Genomic DNA, 7,318 nt, shown 5'->3' with positions numbered 1-7,318 from the left:
AAATCCACATGCGGGGGACAATATCCACTTTGTCCATTCCCCATGCCTGGGAGCCTCACGCCTGGGATCTGTTGAGTTAGAACTTGCAGGCTTTCGAGCGCCCTCCACAAGGGAAATCCTCACAGAAAATCCATTCGTTGCCAGTTGGAGAGGAAAACGCTGGTTGCTTTTTAATTTACTTTGTGAAATGGCTGCTGCTGGGCGTGAGCAAGGGCCACCAGATCGTGGGGCCAGAGCCAGGCACTTTGGTACCTGAATCCTACTCGGGAGGCTGCGGGGGCAGGGGTTCCAGAACACTGCCTGGATGTTCCCTGCTGAAACAACGTTGCAAAACTCTGAGCACTCTGGAGGTGGGCTCTTTGCTTCAAGGCATTTTAATTACTCAGTGAGCTGGCAGCCCTAGAGGCATGGCCGGGCGGGAGGACATCAGCAGTTTGGCTGAAATGACGTGGCCCAGATGTTGCTGCTGCCTCTAGCTGCGCTCTGCTCTGTTACGCCCGGCCAACGCTCCCCGCCAGTGCTGTCCCATAGAAACAGAATATGACCCACGAATGTAGTTTTCAATTTCCTAGTAGCCACAAAGGAAATTGGTAAACTATTTTAATACTATTTTTTATTTAACCTAATATAGTAAAAAAATACTTTCAACATATAATCAATATAAAAATGAATATTTTATTTTTTCTATTGCAGAAAGTCTTGCAAATCCAGTGTGTTTCACACATAAGGCACATCTCAATTTGGACTAGCCACGTTTCAAGTGCTCAGTAGCCACAGGCTGTATTGGTTTTCCACCTCATGTAGATCTTATCAGCCTCCTCTGCTCAAAGACCTTCCATGGCTCCCTATTGCCCAACCTGTTGGAGCCAGCTATATATTACAGTAATTTTGTTTCTGCCTGCTTCTTTACAACACTAAGAGTTTTTCTGGGATTGAACAGGACACCTATTATGCACCTACTGTGTCCTAGTGTGAAGTTCCCTGAGCCATGTTAATTGTATTTTCCATCAGCCCTTAATAAATCTTCCTGGGATACATGAACGCATCAGCCATTGTGTTAAAAGCTTTATGTAACTTTCTGATTTAATTCTCAGTATAACTCTTGAGGTAGTGTTACCGAATGCAAGTTCGTGTGCCTGCTGCACCATGAGGCCAAACTAAAACATCCGAGTTTGGAACAGAGAAGGGTTTATTGCAGGGCCGAGCAAGGAGGATGGGATGGCTCATGCCCAAGAAAACCCTGAACTCCCTGAAGGGTTTCAGCAAAGCATATTTAAAGGCCAGGTGAGGGAGGCGGGTTGCAGGGTATGTGATCAGCTTGTGCACAATACTTTGGTTGATGTTGAGGTAACAGGGCGGTCAGTGTCATCAACCCCTAGGCACCAGAAGGTCTCTCGATCATCAAGTAGTTAATTTCTTTCCTTTGGTGGTGATTTTTAGCATCTGAAAACCCAGGAAATAGACATGAGATACTATTATCTGGGTACTTCAGAGGACATGGGGAGGGGTCTGACCCTGGAAGGTTGCACAGGGTCCTGCTCAGTTACAGTAGGTATTTAATCTCCACTTTACCGTTGGAGATCAAACTTAGATTTGTTGGATTCCAAGTGACTCTCTCAGCTACGTTTTGACCATTCTGGCACCTTTGCTGGACACATTCTAGGTTCTCAGAAAACGCGTATTAACTGTACTGAATTGCGATCATAGCTTCTTGGCTCTTTCTCGGGACGAGCATATGGAAGTGATACGAAGGGCCGGGAATCTACTGACTCGTGTCCTTCTTGGGCATTGGGATGTGTATCAGCCTGGGCCCCAGGAGCGCTGACAGCGGCCTCTGTGGGACCTGGATTGAGCAGAACCAGCGCTCTTAGCAGTCAGGCAGCAAACTGGCAGGCCTCTGCCAGCGCATGCTGAATGCCCCTCCCTGCATCAGGCTGATAACTGGTGCTCAGGGTCGCTGGCTTCCCAAGCCACTGCTGTTTATGTGATGCATGAGTCACATGTGTTTATTGCCAGAAAGGATGATGCTTAGCTTTGGTACCTTATTAGAGCACCATAAAAATAAAGATGAGCAACTAATAAAATGTCAAAAGAAAACTGATTACAATTACCTCCCCCCCAGAAGAGGCCAGTGTTATTGTGCATCCTTTTAGTGAGTTCCCTCTAATTAGTCAAATGAATATGCAGTCCTCCCACTTGGGTGTGTGTTTGTTTGCTTTAAAGCATTATAATTATATTGCCCTGCTTTGGAAACTTCTGGGAACTGAAAACTCCACACATGGGCTTTGGCTAAGAGGAGTGTGAGCCAGCAGTGTGGCTGGGATGAAAACTACCTGCCTGTGGAAGTTATGGGGTAAGCATTCAGAAGTTGGCTGCGCCTTGCCCTGCCCTTACCCAAACACCCTCAGTGGCTCCCTAGGGCTTGCTGACATCAGTCCAACTCCACTCCATACAGGGGAAAGGGAACGGGGCAGGGAGCCTACAGAGAGCCTGGAGAGGTGAGTTCTGCAGGACCTTGGGCGATTCCCAGATCTCTCCACCTCTTCCTCTGTGATGAAACAGGAGGCAGGTCTAGCTGCCCCAGCCCGGAAGCAATGCTGATTTCCATCACCATCACCCAGCTTTCCCCTTCCCAAGCCTGCAGTTTCTCCACATCTCCCTCTTCCTGTAAGGAAACATTAGAACTTAAGTTTTTATTTATTTTTGTGTATGTTTGAATATACATAGCTTAACATAATAGAACACAGATATACCTAATAAATGAATACTGATAGGTGGGTGGTGTGTCCTGAAAAACCTTTGTACTAAAAATTCTGTGTGATTAAAAAAAGTGAAGACCATTAGTAGGAAGAATGAGGACCGCATAGATGAAATAAATTGGAGTCTGAAGACCTGTCTAGGATGCTGGTCCTCCCCTCTGGCTAAATGCATGGCCTCGGGCAGTGCTTGACCTTCCTTGTTCTGAAATGAGGAGAATCTGGTCTGGATAGTTCATTTTAAGGAGGTTATTCTGAGGGATGAATTACGTATTGCATGGGAAACTGTATGGTAAATATATCCTCTATCAAATGAATGGGGCAAACACAATGGGGCCATTCACAGGGGCACCTTCTTGCAGCAGGCCCTGTGCTAGGTTTTATACACTTTCGCTCAGGAATGATTACAGAGCTTCAGAAAGTGGGGATTATTATTAACAGCTCAAGGGAACATTTCCGAGAGGTGGGGGCTTGGTCAAGGTCACACAGCTAGTCTGTGTTCCTGCTTTGGTTTTGAGTCTAAAGCTCACGATCTTACTGTGTCAGACTATCATCTGATCTTCAGCGCTCACACCGTAGCCTGTAAATCAGTTTGACAGTTTTCTTCGTGCCTTGTTGGTGGCCTCAGATAGATTTGCTCATTTAAGATGCCACTGACCTTATCTAATAAAAGGAACCAGGATCCAAGGAGTCTGTTTAATTCATTATTAAAGATCATTTCCTGTTATTATCTTCCCTGTAGCAAAATTAGCTGTTAACTCTCCTGTTAGCATAACCCAGCCAGTATTACTAGGAAATTAAGAAAAAAATCAGTTCAGTGATATGTGAGCTGAGCTCAGGGAATTCCCCATCTTTGGTGCATATTAACATTATGCCTTAGAAGTCGAGGAAATGTTCTGTTAAGTGGGAAAAAGAGTTGCAGAAATTTTACTTTCAGAAGTCAAGTTAGAAGTTACTTTTTTTTTTCCCAAGTCAAATTAATTTTTGTCTCAGGGCAAGAAAAAGTAAATTAAAAATCACACACTGCCACCTCCTCCCAGGCCTGGTTCCTCCTGGGTTTCCATCCCAGTTGGCCAGAGTTTCGGGTTTCTCTAGCCCAGTTTGGGCCTCGGAGGATGCCTAGCTGCGGAGTTTCTGCTCCCGGAGCCCCTGACTACGGCAGGGTGGGGCAGCCTGCTCGTCCTTCCCCCTGCCTCCGCTTCCAGGTCTTTCCCTTTCTCCTGGGCAGTTGTTGGGGGTGAGGAGGGGGAGAGAGAACTGCGTTCCTGGTGCCACAGGGGAGGGCCTGTGTTTCATGACACAGGGTGGACATGAGGTTGCTGGGACTCTGACCACCTTCCCAGCCACTGGTGCTCATGTAGACCAGGTAGGTGGGCAAGGAGGAAGTGAGGAGCTCTGGACAAAAGGACCAGGCAGTGAGCAGGTGCTTCTAGGTAGAAGGAACCCAAATGCACGAGAGACCTGAGCTCACCATCTGCAGCCACCTGGGCACACAGCAGCATGGTCTGGCCAAGGAGCCACTGGGCTTGGAATTGAGGACCTGGGTGGATTCCTAGCTCCCTCAGCTGACATTCTTACGACCTCAAGCTCATCTCCCACCTACTTTGAGCATCAATTTCTTCACTTGGAAGATAGACATTTGCTAACCTCTGGGGTTCTAGCAGGGGTTGCAGGTGGTGACCTTCTTCTGGAGGCTTCACCAGCACAGGTCTCCAAAGTTTCAGCACAGCCATAGGTGACAGCACTTGGCCAGGGATGCAGGAGGGGGCATCACTTGCAGAGTCCCAGGCATGTGCTGGGAACTCTACTGGGCTCACAACGCATTAGTTTTTGCTCAAGGGTTCTTGTGATTCAAGGTTCTTGTAATTCGCAAGAATGTTCAGGTTAGAATAATCCCAGAATGTTTACACATCAGGGATCATGGGAAGCCCCAGCAGGGTGGCCAGCTTGTCCTAGTTTGTCCAGAACTTTCCTGATTTTACTGCTGAAGACTTGTGCCTGGGGAACGCTCCCCTCCTGGATACCCTGGCCCCTGACTCCAAGCACAATTCTAGGCAAAGTGGGACAGCTAGTCACCCTTCAGATCTCCCTTGTTTTAGAGACGAGAGGCAGGATCACAGATTGGCTTAAAATCATAAGGCTAGGGTGTGGCAGAGCTCTTTATAACCCAAATCTATGACTTTGGGCAAAGATGGAATCCCGCCTGGCTCCTGCCCGAGCAGGACTCGCGTTCCACGAGTGGGGAGCATCCAAAGTGATGAAGTTGCCCTCGGCTCATCTCACCTGTTGGTATCTGACTTATAGTTGTTCTCTGTTAACTTCATTATCTTTAATTTGCAAGTATTGTAGCCATCAGGAAACCTCTGGATACTTTCTCTTTAATGAAACACAATTTGATTGCACATCATCAGAGTTCCCTGGTGGGACAGACTTTTCTGGAGGGTTTCAGCCTGCCCTGGCCACTTCAGCATCTCTACTAGCCTTTGGGGGGGTCCAGTAGAGGCCACTAAACTCCCCTGCTGGGGGAGGGGGCCCCCAGCCCCCAGCCTCCAGCCCCCAGCCCCCAGCTGGCCCATTTGCTGATGGCAGCTGTTGAAAATCCATTCTTTCATGAACACACAGGTGAGGGGTGCTTTTTGTGGGTCCCTGGACCTAGCATACCAGCAGTGCCTTGCAGATTCACCACAAAATTTTGATCTGTGTGTAAAATTTACTTTTTGTTGCAACTTCCGATCGACATTATCATGGCCAATATCAACATGTATGTTTATGGGTCATTAGAGTGCTTTGGTTTGTGCATGTTTAAGTGGCTTGGGCAGCATTAACCCTCCTCCAAACAGCCTTACAGGGGAAGGGAAAAACCTGGTGGGTGGTGTCCTCATTGTGGTTCTCTGATGGAGCAGTGAGACGTGGTAACATGCTGCCTGGGACACAGGGGTACTTAGTGAGCTTCATTTGAAGGCTTGTATCCTGTCCTGTGTGCCAGACACTTAGCACTAATACTTTACTATGCCTGCCACAGACACCAGGAAGCTGAGAACCACAGTCCCCGGATCCTTATTTTCTTCTGCCTGCTCATGCTCATCAGATGCTACACTTCCCTCTAGCCTCAAACCTTCCCTGACCCTTGGATCTCCCCTTCCTCCCTGCAGCTCGGAGCAAACACAGCATCCGAACACACTGGAATCGCAGCGCTGTCTTAACACAAGGACTCAGAATCACACCGATGAATTCCTGGACCCAATTGTGCCTGACACCAGCTTCCTGTGTTTGAGTGAGTCACTTAATCTTTTGGAGCTCAGTTTCCTTAATTGGGAAATGGGGTTCATAACCACCCACGTGGGTCACGGTGAGAATGAATGGGACAGCACATGGGAGAGGATTAGGAATTTGTCAATAACCAATGGACAAGGCAAGACTGGGGTTATGTATGGGTCTGCCTTTAGCCAGTTGCAGTCTTGGGTGGGCCTTTCGCTTTTCTGGGGCTCAGTTTCCTTAACTGTAGAATGAGGGTCAGTGTAGCAGTAATTGCATAGTGTTCTGATAAGGCTGGAAAGATATGCACGTTCAAGCATTGAGAGCAGGGCCTGAGTCCGGCATGGATGGTGCACCTTGGATGGGGCGATATGGCGGTCCCTACTCTACATATAGTGCTCTTTTTTTTTTTTTGGTAGAAATCTTCTTTATACTAAAATATATTGTAATAGTATTTTTTTCTAATTTTTTAAAAATTGAAGTATAGTCAGGTTAGAATGTTGTGTCAATTTCTGGTATACAACATGTTTCAGTCATATGTATAGATACATATATTTGTTTTCATATTCTTTTTCATTATAGGTTACTATAAGACATTAAATACAGTTCCCTGTGCTATACAGTAGAAACTTGTTGTTTATCTATTTTACATATAGTAGTTAGTATCTGCAAATCTCCATCTCCCAATTTAACCCTTCTCACCCTCTTTCTCCTCTGGTAACCATAAATTTGTTTTCTATGTCTGTGAGTCTGTTTTATAAATAAGTTCATTTATGTCTTATTTTTAGATTCCACATATAATTGATATCATATAGTATTTTTATTTCTCTTTCTGGCTCACTTCACTTAGAATGACAATCTCCAAGTCCATCCATGTTGCTGCAAATGGCATTATTTTATTCTTTTTTATGGCCAAGTAGTATTCCATTGTGTAAATATACCACAACTCCTTTATCCAGTCATCTGTCGATGGACATTTAGGTTGCTTCCATGTCTTGGCTATTGTAAATAGTGCTGCTATGAACATTGGGGTGCATGTATCTTTTTGAATTAGAGTTTTCTCTGGATGGATGCCCAGGAGTGGGATTGCTGGATCATAAGGTGACTCTATTTTTAGTTTTTTGAGGAACCTTCATACCATTTTCCATAGTGGCTGCACCAAATTACTTTCCCTCTAACAGTGTAGGAGGGTTCCCTTTTCTCCATACCTCTCCAACATTTACTGTTTGTGGACTTTTGAATGGATGGTCATTCTGACTGATGTGAGGTGATAGCCCACTGTACTTTTGATTTATATTTCTCTGATA

The 7,318-nt window shown here is 46.0% G+C and overlaps 1 long non-coding RNA gene across 1 annotated transcript in view; it reads left to right on the top strand.

Annotated features, from left to right (window-relative positions):
• Window positions 1-5,918: 5,918 nt before the first annotated feature.
• The window catches only part of LOC116281908 (uncharacterized), a 554,075-nt gene continuing 552,675 nt past the window's right edge, over window positions 5,919-7,318 (top strand). Inside the window, exon 1 of the long non-coding RNA XR_012075708.1 lies at window positions 5,919-6,030. This is a non-coding gene — a long non-coding RNA (uncharacterized lncRNA). The remainder of the gene's footprint in view (window positions 6,031-7,318) is intronic.

This window comes from Vicugna pacos, chromosome 9, assembly GCF_048564905.1.
Source record: "Vicugna pacos chromosome 9, VicPac4, whole genome shotgun sequence".
NCBI classification, from domain to species: Eukaryota; Metazoa; Chordata; class Mammalia; order Artiodactyla; family Camelidae; genus Vicugna; species Vicugna pacos.
Note: the sequence above shows the minus strand (reverse complement) of the source record. Positions and strands in the feature narration are given on the sequence as shown.